Source organism: Toxorhynchites rutilus, chromosome 3 (genome assembly GCF_029784135.1).
Source record: "Toxorhynchites rutilus septentrionalis strain SRP chromosome 3, ASM2978413v1, whole genome shotgun sequence".
Taxonomy (NCBI): domain Eukaryota; kingdom Metazoa; phylum Arthropoda; class Insecta; order Diptera; family Culicidae; genus Toxorhynchites; species Toxorhynchites rutilus.
In genome coordinates this window covers 308,133,544-308,152,248 of record NC_073746.1, presented here as the reverse complement: position 1 = coordinate 308,152,248, position 18,705 = coordinate 308,133,544, and the positions used below count along the sequence as shown (strand labels likewise).

General features: G+C 39.3%; 1 protein-coding gene across 1 annotated transcript in view; it reads left to right on the top strand.

Annotated features, from left to right (window-relative positions):
- The first annotated feature begins 3,647 nt into the window (after positions 1–3,647).
- The window catches only part of LOC129778292 (mucin-2), a 144,056-nt gene continuing 128,998 nt past the window's right edge, over positions 3,648–18,705 (top strand). The window contains exon 1 of the mRNA XM_055785100.1: positions 3,648–4,438. The gene's annotated coding sequence lies outside the window, so the exon portion shown is untranslated. The remainder of the gene's footprint in view (positions 4,439–18,705) is intronic.

The window sequence follows — 18,705 nt, the reverse complement described above, 5'->3', positions numbered from 1 at the left end:
GCGGTTCGCGCTCAAACGAAACCCATCCCAGGCTCCACTTTTCGTCAAAGGCCTCCCAATCCATGGTGGGATAGCCAATGTTCCAAGCTTTATCAGGATAAATCGAACACATTTAAAGCTTTTCGAAAACGTGGAACCATTAAGAATTTTCAAACGTATTTGGACCTTGAAAATCAATTTAAAAACTTGATCAAAGGGAAAAAACGCGCTTATTGGCGAAATTTCGTGGGAGGTTTGTCACGAGAAACGTCAATGAAAAAATTATGGAAAGTGGCTCGAAACATGAGAAATCTCTCTTCATCGAATGAAAGCGAAGAATATTCACATCGATGGATTTTTAATTTTGCACGAAAGGTTTGTCCCGATTCCGCTCCTGTGCAAAAAATTGTTCGAGATATACCACAAGATAGGTGCGATCTTGATTCCGAGTTTTCGATGGTAGAATTCTCTCTTGCTCTCCTTTCTTGTAACAATTCGGCTCCAGGAACGGATAGAATTAAGTTCAACTTGTTAAAAAACCTCCCTGATGTGGCGAAACATCGCTTGTTGAATTTATTTAATCGGTTTTTGGAGCATAATATTGTTCCAGATGATTGGAGACAAGTGCGAATTATAGCTATTCAAAAACCCGGAAAACCCGCGTCCGACTTCAATTCGTACCGCCCAATAGCAATGCTGTCTTGTATACGGAAATTGTTGGAGAAAATGATCTTGTTTCGCCTTGATCATTGGGTTGAAACGAATGGCTTACTCTCAGATACACAATATGGGTTCCGCAGGGGCAAGGGGACGAATGATTGTCTTGCGTTGCTTTCTTCAGAAATTCAAATGGCTTACGCCGAAAAAAAACAAATGGCTTCAGTATTCTTGGACATAAAGGGGGCCTTTGATTCTGTTTCAATAGAGGTTTTGTCAGACAAATTACACTCTCGGGGTCTGCCGCCTCTGTTGAATAATATGTTATATAACTTGCTTTGTGAGAAACAGTTGAACTTTTCTCACGGGGATTCGACAGTAAATCGGGTCTCCTACATGGGCCTCCCCCAGGGCTCATGTTTAAGCCCCCTTTTGTACAACTTCTATGTAAGCGACATCGACAATTATCTTACACAAAATTGCAGCCTAAGACAACTTGCAGATGACGGAGTGGTGTCTGTCGTAGGATCAAACGAATCTGACCTGCAAGGACCCTTACAAGATACTTTGAACAATTTTTCAACCTGGGCCATTGGGCTAGGGATCGAATTCTCCACGGAGAAAACAGAGATGGTGGTTTTTTCTAGGAAGCATAGACCAGCAAAACCAAAGCTTCAACTTTTGGGTATTCCGATCACTCATGCTATGTCATTCAAGTATCTTGGGGTCTGGTTCGACTCCAAATGTACTTGGGGGGCCCATATTAGGTATCTGAGTAAAAAATGCCAACAAAGAATAAACTTTCTCCGTACAATTACCGGCACCTGGTGGGGAGCCCATCCCGAAGATCTTATAATGTTGTATCGAACAACTATTCTCTCAGTGATGGAGTATGGCAGTTTCTGTTTTCAATCAGCTGCCAAAACACATCTCATTAAACTCGAGCGAATTCAGTATCTTTGTCTCCGTATTGCGTTGGGATGTATGCCCTCAACGCATACCATGAGTCTCGAGGTTTTGGCAGGCCTACTCCCACTAAAAGATCGCTTCAATTTATTATCTCTTCGGTTCCTCATCCGGTGTAAGGTTATGAACCCATTGGTGATCGGAAATTTTGAGCAGCTTATCGAGCTAAATTTTCATTCAGGATTCATGAGCTCATATCATGAATTCATCTCCATGCAGGTTGATCCTTCTTCGTATACTCCCAACCGTGTTTGTTTTCCTGACTACATCAATTCCTCTGTACATTTTGATCTGTTCATGAAGGAGAAAATCCATGGAATTCCAGATTATCATCGATCGGGGATCGTTCCTACGATCTTCAATGCAAAGTATGGGCGTGTCAATTGTGATAATATGTACTTTACTGATGGGTCCTCTATGAATGAGTCCACAGGATTTGGAGTGTTCAACGAAATTTTTAGCACCTCCCACAGTCTTCAGAATCCTTGCTCAGTGTATATTGCTGAATTGGCAGCGATACACTGGGCGCTGGACAGCGTCGCCTCACGACCTGTTGAACACTATTACATTGTAACGGATAGTCTTAGCTCTGTCGAAGCTATCCGTTCAGTGAGGCCGGAAAAGCACTCGCCGTACTTCCTTGAGAGAATACGAGAAAATTTGAGTGCTTTAACCAGACGCTGTTATGTCATTACCTTTGTCTGGGTCCCTTCACATTGCTCAATTCCGGGTAATGAGAGGGCTGACTCATTAGCAAAGGTAGGTGCAATTGAAGGCGATATTTATCAGCGTCAAATCGCTTTCAATGAATTTTATTCTTTAGTCCGTAATAATACCATCGCTAACTGGCAACGTAAGTGGAACGAAGATGAATTGGGTCGGTGGCTTCACTCGATTATCCCTAAGGTTAGCCTCAAACCATGGTTCAAAAGTCTGGACTTAAGTCGGGACTTTATTCGCACCTTCTCTCGACTCATGTCCAATCACTGTTCGTTAGACGCGCTACTCTTTCGTTTTAATCTTGCCGATGGCAATATCTGTGCTTGTGGCCAAAGTTACCACGACATCGAACACGTTGTTTGGTCGTGCGAGGAGTATCTTGTTGCCAGATCGAATTTAGAAAACTCTCTTCGGGCTAGAGGAAGGCAGCCCAATGTGCCGGTGAGAGATGTGTTGGCTCGGTTAGACCTTGATTACATGTCCCAAATATATGTCTTCCTAAAAGCTATCGATCTTCGTGTGTGATTGTCCTTATATCCTTATATTCTCCTTTTCCTTTTCCTTCGCGAGAAATCAAATCCCTTCTTACTAACAATAGAATAAGGTGAAATGTAAATACATGTTAGATATAAGATAGGCTTAAGAATTGAGTATGATGAATGTGAGTGCGAATGTGAGTGTGAACATTGTCAACATATCCTTATATCCCATCCTTTTCCTGAAACAAAATGTCACCCTTCTAAACTCGAGCAAGCCGCGAGTAATCGGTTCTCTACTTCATTAACATTAGAATTAATAAAAAATGTTTATGTATACTTGTAACTATACAGATAGGAGTTTGGCTCCTTTAAACTTATGTAACTGAGCCTGTAAAAATAAACGATTTAATAAAAAAAAAACACGATTTATATCTGCCGAATAAATCAAGTTACAAGTCGCTATACGATATTGTCGGACATCACTAATCATATCCATTTGCATTGGCGAGTGACGAGAAATTCGCCTAGGTGTAGACTTTAACCTGGCATCTCATACCAATTATAACGAACAGCGTATCAATTTCGAAACCTCCTTCTCAGAAATCTATCCGTCTCATTCGCCGTCTCTCTCGCAACACTCGTCTATCCGCACAACAAGCGCAATCTCCCATGCCGCCAGAAAGCTCGTGCAAATTTCTGCGCTCTCAGCGCAAAACCTCAACACGCCTCAGCACAAACTCTCGCGCAGAAGCGCACTCGTTACGCCACACAATTCCACGCTGCAGGAAGGAAACCAGTTGCAAGCGTACGCGATCAACCACGGAACGTCAGTCCATTGTGAGCTTCGGACCCGCACGGACGCTTGAAACTGAAAAAAAAAACGTACGTTTGAATTTTATCAGTTGTTCTCTGCGCACGCGACCTTTCTATCCTGCACGATCGACGGATTCAGTGACAACCTGTCAATGTGTGTGACGTTTGCCCAAAACAAATATCGTTTCGACAAATACGCGACGGCGAGTGCATTTTGAAAATTTAAGCCTATTTTTTGTGTTTACTTTTTCGATAGTGAAAGTCTTCTCCGACTTTTTGTGTGTGCTGGTAATGTTAAATAGTTCGCAAGTGTGATAACACGCGGCGCGGGTTGTTGAATTCGTACCAGCTGAGCCAACGTATCCGTATGCAGGCCGTGATCGCGTAATCTGTGACGTGAACCTTGCTTGTGCTTGCAGGAGGTGGCAAAGGGGCGGTCTTTGGCAACGACAGCAGAGGCCTGAAGTGTACAAGCGGTATGCCTTGAGGAAATTATAATATATGAAAATATTTACAAGTTTGGTAAAGTATCATCTGAGTGAGGAAACTGGAATTCCCTGGTTGAATATGTATATATATGAATCATTGGTGTAGTTAATGTGATGGTGGGTTTGTAAAAGGTAAAGGAAACAAAAAAAAGTGCGTTCGAATTTTCAAGTTAGAGCGAGTGTGAGATTTTAGACACGTTTCTTTGGGAGGTGTTTATTTTGGCGTGAAAGTGTGACCCAGCGTGCAACGGCTATCGGCACGACGACCTTCGCTTGCAGACCTCATAATCGTGAGAAGTTAAAGACACGAGGATCATATTGTCAGATGTTCAAACGGTGAGTTCATATATTTGTTGGTTACAATGGTTTAACTAACTGTCTGCAGGCAGCAACACCATTCATGAGAACAAACTGATTGCCATTAATTGACCATGAAGAACGTTCTCGGGTATTTTTTTTTTAATAACATCCAATTAACACAAGGTTATTGTACCAAACAAAACTAATCTAAAATCAACGGCAACAAAACCAATTATATTAATCTGAAATTAATCAAACCACTTTGTATCTGTTAAACTAATTTCCGCAATGGTGGCTAGACAGCGGAGAAGAACAAGTCAAATTACAAAAAATTGCTTCGCTTCGTTCGTATGTTTGTTCTCCACCCGGATCGCCGAGAAAACACACAATAAACACACCAAGTGATGACCTCGATTGTGTTTCCCCGACCGAAGGAGGGAAAGGAGGTGCACGAAATTGCATCGATATCAAACAATATATGTATCATAGAAAAGGAGGCTGCTTGAATGAGCGCAGCGCAGAGTATGTGGTAATACCTGACAACCATTGAGAGGGTATAAAACTTTATTGCATATCAGTTGTAGAGGTGCATTGAGGTAAGTAACAAGTGCAGCACATGTGATGCATGTGTGGAGGGGAAAGAAAAAGAAACATAGCAAGAAATAAGTCCATACCGGGACGAGAAGCCGCTTAGAAGAAACACCTTCAATTTCATTCGAAACGGCCTCGAACAGGTTTCGTTTTTTCTACCCTACAAGTGGTCTTGCAGAACAGGAAGCAACGTTAAGTAGCTTTGCTTAGGCGTTGGTTAGTAAACCACTGAATGATCAACTGCTCAATTGATACAAGTTTGAATCATTGAATTGAACTATTCTGGACACGATCAATGTGTAAAAATCACTCTTTGTCTATTCTAGAATGATTTTTCTTTCAATTCATTTATTTGTAAGGCTCAATCGCATGAGCTTTGCGGAGCCACTCAATCATGATTTGTTTATACAGAATTTCAACTTAAATCTATGTTTAGTAGGCTTCGACCGATTACTCGCGGTTTACTTCAGGAGAGGCAACAATTTTTGTGGGACGGGTCAGAGGTTAGGGATATGGATATGAAGTATCGTTGTCTCAACCGAGAGTTGCCGCACGCACTGTAGCATTGTGCATAATGACCAGGGATAGCATCCGGTGTTCGACTATCTGTCGAGGGTGGGCGACGGTGAGATGAGGGGACAAGACAAACAAACTAATAACGAAAACGAAAAAAAACACAAAAGTATTAAATTCTTATACTAGATCGTTCCACAAACATATAGATCAACTGCATATAGCAGATGTCGCGAGTTCCCAACACGTCTCTAACAGGAACATAGGGTTGTCTTCCTTGGGCCCTAAGGGCATTCAAAAGGTACTCTCTGGCTGCGTAGTTATCCGTACATTGCCAAACTGCGTGATCGATGTCATCGTAACCTTTTCCACACCGACAGACATTGCTTTGAAAAAGATTTATTCTGTGGAGATGCACATCTAGCGAGTAGTGGTTGGACATAAGTCTACTCATTACACGAATGAAGTCACGACTTACGTCCAAACCAAACCACGCTCTCGAAGAAAAATTTGGAATAATTGAGTATAACCACCGCCCAAGACTTCCAGTCGGTTTGCCAACTCAAGAGGGAACTCTGACGCAGTAATTGGAAAAAATCATCGTATGAAATCTGTCTATCAAACAATTCGCCTTCCTGGGCACCCACCTTTGCGATAGTGTCTGCCTTCTCATTGCCATGAATTGAGCAATGAGAGGGGACCCATACAAAGGGTCCTCTCTTTATTTATTTATTTTTATTGTCGTCAATCTAAATTGTAGACCGATACATTCTTTATACTACTTAAAACTACTTACCTAAAACTAAAAATCTAAAGAGAGCTGGCTGGATAATTTATTCGTTTAATTTAAAAGACGATTTTAACAAGTTACAGAATTATAGTTATTTATTTCGTCAAACCAGCGTAGACTAAATATGCTGCCCAAATATTACAGTGAAATTTAACGATATCTTATGCTATTCAGATAGTCTTTGAGCATTGACCTTGACATGGTTACATCAATTGTTTCACTGTGTTCGTTACAGAGGCTCATCATACGATTAATAGGACTATATTTGGCATAATTCGTTCTTCGATAATCTATGTAAAAAATGTTAGGGTTTCTCAGGTTCCTAATCGGTGCGTAAAAATTTAGGTTTCCTAATATTTCTTCTGAGTCCACTCGTTGTGATATGATATCAATAATAAATAGAATCATGGCAGAGTTCCGACGTTCTTTTAGGCTTTTAATATTGATTAGCATACAGCGTGCTTCATATAGAGGTAGATGATATGAAGACCAGCCTAGTTTACGAAGTGCAAATAACAAAAATTGTTTTTGTACAGATTCAATTTTGTCTTCGTGTGAAGTTATGTAGGGGGACCATACAATACTACAGTATTCGAGAATTGATCTGACGTATGTAATATACAATGTTTTTATTGTGTGCGGATCGTGGAAATGGTAACTGAAGCGTTTAATGAAGCTCAATATATTATTTGCTCTATGGATGATTGTATTATAATGATCAACGAAGGTCAGTTTCGAATCTAAGATCACACCTAAATCTCTTACTCGTTAACATCTACTGATGGGTTGATTACCCAGTATAACACCATTGTTCAATGGTGTTCTTCTTCTTGTAAAAGTAATCAAAGTGCATTTCCTAACATTGAGCTGTAATAAACTCTTAGTGCACCAATTATAAACTATGTCAACTTCATTTTTGAATGTTTGAGAGTCTTCTTCATTCTTTATTTCCATATACAGTTTCATATCATCTGCGTAGATAAGTGCCTTAACACTGTTAAGAAATATCTTATAAGATCTTTCGATCAGTGCACTCATCTGCTGCCTCACTTTTGTGAGGAAATAAGATGGGTGCCTACTAGTTTTCATCGACTGGAGAGCCTCAAGCGAACTGACACTATCCGAGAAAATGAAGTAATGGTCTGCAGGCTTGTTGGAGATCATCCCCAATGCGAAGTCGATTGCTGCTAGCTCAGCAACATAAATGGAACAAGATTCCTGCAGTTTACGGAAGGCGCTAGAATTTTCATTGAAAGCACCGAAGCCAGTGGAGCCATTGAGGCGAGACCCATCAGTGAAGTATCTTTTCATGCAATTGACTTTTTGGTACTTTCGGTTAAAAATACGGGGAATGAAAGTTGGTCGAAGCTGATCTGAAATCCCAAGTATTGCTTGTTTCATCGACAGATCGTATTCAATTGAGGAACTGCTGATGGTGAAGTGAGCACGGTCTGGAGTAAACGATGGAACATAAATATCTGACGAAATATAGTGGTAATAAATTCTCATAAACCGAGATTGTATGTTTAGATGAAGTTTTTTTTGCAAAATTTTCAATCACAAGTGTGTTTGTGAATCCGCATTTCACCAGTATTCTGAGAGAAAGTTCCCAGAATCGGTTCTGTAGAGGAGTTACTCCTGCCAGAACCTCGAGACTCATGTTATGCGTTGAGTGCATACAGCCAAGGGCTATACGCAGACAATGATATTGAATTCGTTCCAATTTTAGAAGGTGACTTTTAGGCACTTTTCTTGCCCAAGAAGACAAGTTATCTAGGGAATTTTGCGATGGTCTTTGAAAGTTTTCGGCATGGGGACCTCTGACGGAAACCACAACATCATCTGCAAGTTGTCTTAGCGTGCATTGTTCTGCCAAGCAACTGTCAATATCTTTCACTTAAAAATTATAAAGAAAAGGGTTGAGACATGAGCCTTGGGGTAGACCCATATAGCTATTTCTGGAAGTTGTCAGTTGTCCAAGGGTAAAGTTCATTCGCTTTTGTACAAGTTCAACAAATTGTACAAGAAGTTATTCAAAATTCCAGGAAGTCCACATCTGTCCAGATTGTCTGACAGAATTTCTATGGAAACCGAATCAAAAGCTCCCTTAATATCCAAGAATACTGAAGCCAGTTGCTCCTTGTGCGCAAAGGCCAGTTGAATATCTGTAGAAAGCAACGCTAGACAATCGTTTGTTCCTTTGCTCTTGCGAAACCTAAATTGTGTACTTGATAGCAAATTATTTGCCTCGATCCATTGATCGAGTCTTCGAAGGATCATTTTTTCCAACAATTTTCTAATGCAATTCCAGAATGATGGCGTTGTCAACGGTGGTGAAGTTTTTTCTGAATAGGTGAAGAAGGAAATCTACTCGTTAGGTATAGATTCTTGGTCCATAGAATTCATCAAAATTCCTTCATCAATTTTATTTTAAGTTTGGCGAACGTTGAACAATTGATCAATGATGCTAAAAATGTAATCAGTAGGGGAAGGGAGAGTAAGCCCGCCACTGAGGATAAGACCGGCACCCCCTGAGTTTTACTAGAAAACTCTGATTAACTACGTTTTTGAATACTCTACATGTTAGTATTTATTATTTTAGACGTTTTCAATCACATCGAACCCACCGTGATCCGTCAATTGTCAAAATATAAATCAAAACAAACGCGAGTGCCGATGATATGTAGCCGGATGTCCGTCAGTGAAGTTTAAGCTTTTATTGTTGAACGCGGTTTCAAATTCTTTTCCGTTGCTCTACAGTTTGTCCCCTGGATTGTTAGCAATCACTGGGATTCGAGTTGAGGTAAGTTCAAGCAATAAGTTAATAGAAATAGTCTTCTTGAAAAATGTGTGCTGTCGGGGTAAGTCCGTCACCCTTTCAGTGGGGGATCCCGGCATGGTTTGCGTTTAGTTGAAGGTTTCTAAGACATATTTTCCATCAATTTCAGATGTCTCGCAGCTACCAAAGAAAAACGAATCGAGGGAGTTGGTCCCAGGAGAACCTCACCCTTGCAAAAGAGGCTATTGTTAGTGGAGTTTCTATCAAACGTGCTTCCACGACTTTTGACCTACTGATGTAAATTTAATGTTGGATTTAAGCTGTTCGATAAAATTAAATGAACTTCATCATTGAACGAAAAATAATGGCTGTATGGTCTTAACGAAAATAATAAACTAATTACAACTAAACATAATTTAATTAGTTTTATTGCCATCATAATCACAAAAACCTAAAAAAAATTACCTACAGTCATGAATTCATTCTTCTTTGTGATTTCAAGTGATTAAATTGTGATTAAAAGCGTCGTATGACGGATATTGATTCAAGTAAGAAGAAAAACTGACCACCGGTAAGTGTTCAATGTGGTCCTAGATTTCATTAACTTGTAATTGAATTGTGGTGTGGTTTGGTGATTTCTTCTCCATATTCCATGTTCATCGGAACTTGTTCCGACCATATCTCCGGAATCGGTTGAGCGATTCGAACCATACTCGACAGCGACATTTAGAATTAGAATACCTTCTATTTGCCGACTGTCACTTTCAAACTGGTTCATTTGTTGCCAAGTATATATATTGAGAAATTGAGATGACGGTCTTACCCCCATGGGGTGCCGGTTTCACCCGCACTGGTTGATGAGCTTCATTTTTATGGCAGTTTTTTAAATTGACTATTACTTGAGAAAATTACCGTTTAAATGTACTCATATTCCTTATGTCTCATGGCAAATAAACTAGACAATGATTCTGTGGAGGAAACATATCAATATGTGCAAGCAGATCTCACAAAACAATACTTTTCCTTAGGGGGTCGGGCATACCCCCCATTCCCCTAGTCGCGTGAACACGAATGAAAAGATACTCGATGTAATGTTTGTTAATCGGTTAGACCAACTGGGCTTCTTTGCATCGTCTACTTCACTTTTGCTTTTTACCAATCATTACACATGAAATTGATCCGACCCAGGTCAAATATGCACAATTTTCTTCAAAATAACATCTTGTTAAAGTATCATACGTGTGCAACGCTAGGTTGCTAATGTCATCTTTTTAAAAATAATGTATTTTTTTACAACAGTGATAATATTATACATCATCATAAAATGAAGTTGGAAAGAGTTTTCTAAGAGGATAAAGAAGAACATGAACGAGAATATATCTTTCTCTGTCTGGGCCGTGTATTTGGCAAACTATACGAAAACCTTTCATATGCTTTCATTTAAATGTGTCTCCTGTTTCGCTCGCTCATATTGGCTCTAGCATATATATTATACAAATGATATACATGTATTTGGGAGTAGAACATTTTCTGTTATTTTTCAGCTCATTTAATGTAATAAATCGAAATGCCATAACTTGTGCTAAAAATTAACTTTGGGTGTAAAAGCCGACCAAACTTATAAAGCCGACCAAACAATCGGCCGATAAAAAATTTGCAGTCTGCAGAGGATCTTATTGTATCTCAACGACTCAAAACATGTTCTATTTGTATGTTGTATGAAAATGTATTCTTGTATTCATAGATATGACGTATTCATAGAATACAGTCATAAATAATCAGGGTCATATTCAACTGAGGATAGTCAGCGGACTATGAAGAAATCTGTCTTCGTATTCAATTTTAAATGAGTTTCGGCTTCTTCCAGCAGTTTCTCCGTCAACATGAGTCAACAATCATTCGGGCGTTAGGTTGTTATCTCACTCTACGACTCGACTATCGCATTTCATTCTTCCCCGTCAAATGGGTTTCAATGCATATTGAAGTGACTCCCCCCCCCAAAATGAGTTCATATCTCTCTCTCATGTATCACGTATGCATGTACAGTACTCGTCCGCTGATTGGAGGTTTTTCAGTTGGGATGCTTTTTAATTGGGAGTTCGCTAATTGGGACGCGACCCAATTAAAAAAGCAGTCATCCGTCAGAATGGTATGCCAGTTTTGCTCTGTCGTTTCAATATCATTTTTGTTGAGGGCTTTCAAAGTTTAGATTAAAAAATAAAAACAAAATAAAGTTTTTCACAAATGTTACATCTCAACTTTATTCTAAGAATAATTATACAATGCAATCAAATACAATGATATGAAATAATAAAAAAACAGTTAGGAACATCGTTTCTTCCACTCTTCCACTCATTAATGCATTATTCTGCAAAAATGGTTTACAAATTTAATATTCAAAGTATTGCCCATCGCTAGTTACAAATTTTTACCATCTTTCTGGCAATTCACGGATCCCTTTGTGGAAATAATCAGGCCGGTTTGTCGGCTAACGATTTAATTTTTGACCAGTGCTGGTCAACCATGCCATGTTGCATCGATCGAAAAAGCTATCAATCGGACGGAGTAATGTCTGGAGAATACGGCGGGTGGGATAGGACCTCCCATTTCAGCGTTACCAAGTATGTTTTGACCGGTTTCGCGACATGCGGCCGAGCATTATCGTGCTACGAAATAACTTTATCGTGTATTTGCTCGTATTGTGGCCGTTTTTCCTTCAGTGCACGGCTCAAACGCACCAATTGTCGTCAGTAGAGGTCCCCCGTAATGGTTTCATTCGGTTTTAGCAGCTCATAGTACACCACATCCAGCGGTCCCACCAAATAGACAGCATTAACCTTCTGGCCGTGAACATTCCGCGCGGCCGTCGATGTTGATGCATGGCCGGGGTATCCATACGTTGCTCGACGTTTAGGATTGTCGTAATGGACCCACTTTTCATCGCCAGTAACGATTCGATGCAAAAAACCGTTTCTTTCATTGAACTAATGAAGTAACACTCCCCGCAAAAACACTCTCGTTGGCACGAAATTCGACATATTCGAAGTGCCAAAAAACTATGTTGTTGACGCTTCTACTTTTTGACATATACTGAAAAAGACCCGCTAAAACAGTAGCTTTCAACGAATGTCTGAAAATTTGATTCACTGGAATAATAATCAAGTTACGCCATCTGTTGTAAAACCGAAGAAACTTACCGGTACACCTAATAGATTTTGAGTGATAAAGCGTTGCCTAATCTGGCCAAAATAGAGGAGGCAGGTCATACTTTTTCTAGAAGAGAAGCCATCTCTTTTTCAAGCATTCGTCCAAATAAATCTGAGAATTTAAGACCCTTTTGTGAAAAAAGAAGAAGATCGCAAGACACATGTACAAATGGCTATCCAAACTAGTATCTTTTGGCCGAATTTTTAAACCACAACAGTCATATCTCTAGTCAGTCTGTACCAGGGCTCTGCATAGTCATAGTCGACTGAGTATAGTCAGCTGACTATCTGACTGACTATATCCATATTCAGTTGGTAATGACTTTTGGCTTCTTCACGCAGTTTCTCCGCCAGAACGACTAAACAGTCAGTCGGGCGTTTAGTCGCTATCTACCTCTACCGACTCGACTACAGGGTGGCGCATAAGTCACGCAACGCTTTCTGAAGGAAAAAAAACGATCGCGCTGCAACTATCGATCGTGTTGGTTCCTAAGCGGTTCAGTTGTCTTTGTATCGTTTTTTATTCGAGAATAAAGATTTTGTATCGTGAGACATTTTTATACGATTTTTTTGGTGCAAATCGGTTGCGTGACTTATGCGCCACCCTGTATATCATTTTATTCTTCCCAGTCAAATTGTCATCATTGCATTTTGAAGTGACTCCCCCCAAAACGAATTCGTTCATCTCTCTCTCCCATGTATCACGTTTGCATGCATCGATGTTTGAGTTAACCGTGGTTTGACAAAAGTACAGGTGAGCTAGATTTTTTGCATCGTACACGAAAATTACTCAAACGTATAAAATAGCGTGCAGTGTGTGGGTAAAAATAAGATTGCGTACGAGGGGAAACAATTTCGTTCCTAGGGGGGTAGAAATATGGATTGAAGTCAGTTGAATGAAGAGGCAGATTTGTATTCATTAGTCGAGTCAGTTAGAATAACCACTGACTGGACTAGTTCGTCAGTCATCCTCGCTAGTCAACGCTAGTCAATTCATTTTTTGTTGACGACGACTGCCGAAGCAGTTCTAGTCGAAACAAAGCTACTGAGAGTAGAGTCAGTCTTCATTTTTCACCTTCGAATATTTCGGGCCCTGGTTGGTACACTCTCCCCAACTGATTCAGTGTAAAACTGAAACTCCGGCAGCGTGTTAGAGTCCTCTTTGACATATGTCTCATCGTCCATCAAAATGCGGTGGTTGGGATTAACTAACTAACAAAACAGTGTTCTCAACTAGGCGGCATGAGAACCGATGCTCTTGTATAATTTCATCGAGTTACATCTGGGATGTGAAGCTGCGAACAAAATCGCACCATCATTTCATTCCCATCCCGACACACGACCGCTCGCTGGCAGGAGCAATACTAGTTAATAGCTTTTACACTCCGGCCAAGTGAGCCGGTTGCCATCGGGTGGAGCTTAAGTTACAATATTCCCTCTCTTAAAAGAGTTCGTTCACATGTGGCAGCATTTGATTCGCAGTAGTGTTCGCAATTACTCATTATCGACGGGTACAGATATGTGATGTGTGCACGCAAATGAGCAGAACACCACCATGGTTCACTTCGCAAATTTTGCCACTTATTCCACGCATAAATTTTGTTCAGCGTTAAAGCTCATTTTTCGTTAAATGGATACTGCAAAACTGTCGCATTCGAAGTGAAGTGAATCCTCATGCCTTTGTCAAAGCACCGTTGCATCCTTAAAAAGTTATTATTTGCAGTTTTAGGATCTGTAGAATGGTTGGTTCATTTTCTACGGAAATGATGCCGTTCGGAGTTTATTGTGACTGCTACAAAGCCATGATCATCGTATTTTTTGTATCACAGTTAACTACCTCAATTCGAAGAAACTGTGTGTTTTAACAAGACGATACAACATGTCTCGCCACGTGTTCCACAAACGATTTATTAAAAGAAACGTTCGGAGAACAAATAATTCAGCTAGTGGTATAATGAACCCGTGAAGTGGTCCCGTTAATACTAATATGCCGTTGCTTCAAAAGGTTAAAACAGTATTTTATAAATGAGACAACTTTTAATAGGAAAAAGAGATACTACTTCTAAAGAACATTGAATGTTGTTCAGACTATTGAGCACTGATGATTGGTTATTTGAACCTTTAAAATGATTCGGTTTTATTCTAAGTAAGGTTCACGTGGTGCAAATCTTGGTCGAATTGGATCAAATAAGAACTGTTCCGAACTTACCGTTCACAATCGGTTCGAATCCAAAAACACATATTAATTTTGTGAATTTTCTTACATTACCTGCCCATAGTTATTTGTCTTTGCAACCACATATTTCTGAAAGTGAATAAACTGTACTGAAAATACTAGTGTAAGCTAACCATGTAAGCTTAAATCCCTCGCGAAAAAAAGTGAAAGGAATTCGTTTTGACTCATCAGTTCCGCTCAAATGTGCCCGGCTTTCTGTTGTGACTCTTGATGTTTTCTCTTGATCGACCTTTCCAAATTAATGTCATTTAGTTGAACTTCGCAAGCAGAAATGTGACGATTCATCGCAATTTCGCAATTTCACACGTTTTTTGGTTGTGCGGCTTGTTCGATTGGATCTTTCGTAACATCAAAAATGTCCCATTTCAATTCCAATTTGTTATGAACGATGGTCGCAGTGTGACGAAATCAGGGGAAATAGGAGAAAACAAGCAATTAAAAAATATGTTTATTGCATATTAGCAAAGATCTACACATGTTTGCAAAATTGAAAGCAGCGGACTATTAACAATTTCCACACATTCACAAAAGGAAAATTAAGTTTTCGGAACATTCACCTTTTTTTTCCTTGAATCTTGGTCATTCAACACATGCCGAATATGTGACAATCGTTCATGAACCATTTAAGCATCGAATAAGGTAAACCATTGCTTTAAACTAACTTAAGATGCAATGTCATTAAACCTTAATTGAGGTTCACCAAAGTACTCTTACAACCAACCAGCTCAGCACGCGTTCAATGGGGGTCAGCCGGTGTAGTCACTGTACTGGCAAGGGTTTGACCAAAATATGCTCAAGCTTTCGCTTTTATTATCAAAGTGTTGTAATAATACTACCCAAAGTGTGCCAGTAGTGGCATATCTATCTCCGCAGATGGAATCCAGTGGTGGATAAAAAAAGGAAACAGCAATACGTTTACATTGCGTTTGTGCAACATTATGCAATATGGCGGCGAGAGCAATGTTTTTTATTTGCTGCGCTAATCTGCCATACAAGATGATTATCATATGCATCTCTGCTGGAAACTCGGTGCGTTTTTTTGCGCATCACCACAATGCCGGTCAATTTTACTTTCAGCGCCATGTATTACACATGAGATCTTTATGAGAGTAATTAAAGTTTGACAGCATCGTCGTGTGCTTAGAGTTTTGAATGATGATAATTTTTAAGATGGTAATCGTAAACAATGTAGGCAATGAGCAAAGAGGCCAACCGAGTGAATGGTTTATATCTAGTTAAAGGTGAACTGTGAAGAATTGGCCATGTGCCGCTGAGCGTCAAATTGGCCGCTCACATGAGCACTTGATGCTATTGTTTGAAGATTGCGTGATTCCGATGGAAAGGTTCATGAATCTATGCGAAAGCCTATAGAAGTCGTTTTGTAAGTTTAAAGTATGCTGCAATATGTTGTCATGTGATGGAAATTTGTATAGAGCTCTGCTCAACCTTTCATAATGTGAATAAGAATGTTGGCGGTGAATTAATATTGGCTAAATATGCAGCAGTAATTTTGATTTCGATATGACAAACCATACGTTCACGTTGTTGTAAGTTTATGCATCTCAAAGTTCAGTAACTTACTTATTAACTTGTTGATTAATTTAGTTATGCTCCCCGCACTCCAGGATATGTAATTGATAAAGATATGATATTTTTAATTCATATTTCTTATTCTAAAAAATGTGCTCATTCTTCACAAAACTCTATCATCCACATGTAAATCATACAACGGCAACTTCGCTGTCAGCAAAATAAGTCCAAGAGTATAGTTGACTTTTCTACAAATCCTGCCGGTCGTGTCCGTTGAACGAACGCTGATGGATCGTTACGTTGCCGGTGTATGTGAATGTTACCATAAGAATTGCATGGGAGAATAATTGACGTTACGTAACTTGACATAAACGTGAAGTGGACGTTGTATGTGAATCGCACTTAAGATACATCTTGTATCTGTATCTCCACCGCCGATTAATCAAATATTATAACACTAGTCTTAGAAGCTTATGCCCTCAGAAATATTGTCCTAAAAGAATATTTCGATATTTGATTTCGTTGTGATGTTATAGCCAAAAGTATGAAGTATTATGTATCATCTCAAGGGATATAGTATTGCTGTACGAATTTTTAAACACGTTTTTCTCGAAAACATGTTTTTTTAAGCTGGTGGTATCGATATCTCAGGTTCTACCCGACCGATTTGGCTGATTTTTTTTCAGCAAGTAAAACTGAATTATCTAAAGCGTAACATAGCCGTTCTCATTTTTTCGATTTTTTATGAGCTTCTATACAACGATTTTTCATTAAAAATAATTCATTTTTAACAAAAACGGCCGTCTTTTGGAAATTTTTCGAATTTTCAAAAACCCCTATATAACGCTAACACTAAATGTAACGTATTGTCCTAAAGTTTCAAAATATTCATTCCACCGATACCACCAGCAGGGTACCGATTTTTAAACAGCATCTACGCATCCAGCTGGCAACAACGTAACAATCATTATTCGTGCACTTAAAAAACGGAAAATACATCTTCAAATATACCTTAAACAATAACCAAAATACCCACTTCACTTTATTCCTAACATTCGAAAAAAAAATCACGAAAATTCCTTATTTTTCGACCTTCGAGACAGGGGTCCTTCCTTGATTCAAGGGACATCCCTACCATAGGTTAGCATATTTTACTCGATAACATAAGTAAACTTGAATGTGTAAACTAACCACAGTCTTCAGATATGTGGTTAGAAAAGCTCACATTACCATTTTTTATTGTTGCTATAAGGCAATACGGAGGTAAACCCAGTCTTCGCCCAGTTAGCGGACAACCGCCGTACAAATTGAGTGTAGGCAGAATAACGCTACACTGAGAGAAATAATTAGTAAATATAACGAATTTTTTGGTAAATACTACCAATCTATAGTCATTTTCGACCGTACTAATAAACACATATGTCAAGCAGAACCATAATTCGGAAGCCCAATATCGGCTACATTTTCTCGCCGAAAATGCACGTATCAGAATTATATCCTTATTATACCTCCGTATTGCCTTATGGGAACAATGAAAATGGTTAATACGCGCTTTTCTCACCAATTTTCAGATATGACAATATCCAAGCTTAATAATGTTATCGAGTAAAATATACTAAACTCTGGTAGGGATGCGGGTTTGTTGACAATATGTACAAAAAATTTGTACATTCTACTAATTTTGCATTACCAAATGTATTTAGTAGTTTTCGACCGAGGATTTTTCTAAGGGTAGGGTTCGCACAGGGCTCACGCATTGTTTGGAGTTTGAAGTCAATATTGGTGCAAGTATGTTGGCCTGAAGCCAACGATTCCGTTGGATAATTCTTTGATGTTAGGATATCCTTTCGAAAGTTTTATTTTTCGATTTGCAGTTAAAATACTGTAGCAGGATCGCACGAAGCACTTTATTTTTAATTTTAGATTATGATTTCTATGATAATGATTTTCTTTGCTGGCTACAAAAACGCGGCCATCTCAGTAACCTCTTGATTTAACCCAGTCAAAACTCGCAAATCTTACCACATACGCCCTACCCCTCGTCCAGATATTGAACATACCTTAGGTAAATCAAGGCGCGTAGAAGTATATCCTAAGGTGGGCCAACTTGCTAAAACCACTCTTCAGCCATCTTGGAAGTCTACTGTGTTTTGTTTGTAAACAAAACACAATACGCTAGTGCCGAAGCTCGTTCCTGATCAGTCTGTCTCTTTCACGCTTCAAGGAAATAATTCCCCTTCTGCTTTCTTCCGTACTGTTTCCATATACCGCTCCCCTAACCAACTTAGTGACGAAACGGCCTCACCTAGTACCATAGACCCGTCTTGAGGTAAATATCGTATTACGTTGAAGCTGGGGTCATAAAACGATCTAGTACTACATTTGTCATGGTTAGTGATCCCCGATTTTTGAAATTAATCGTTCATCCACTAATCGAATACTTATCAGCAGTTTATTATTCGATACGATTAATTGCTCCAAATAATCGATTAATCGATTAATCGTCATACTGAGAGAAGTAATTAGTTAGACTAATATATCTCATTTGTTAGAAAGCCATCTGGAATCAAAAAAGTGTTCATTCCGCCTGAAAATTAATTATTATCTTTTACGCACCCCTAAACTCGTGAACGAAGGTCATTTCGCATCGACGGCATG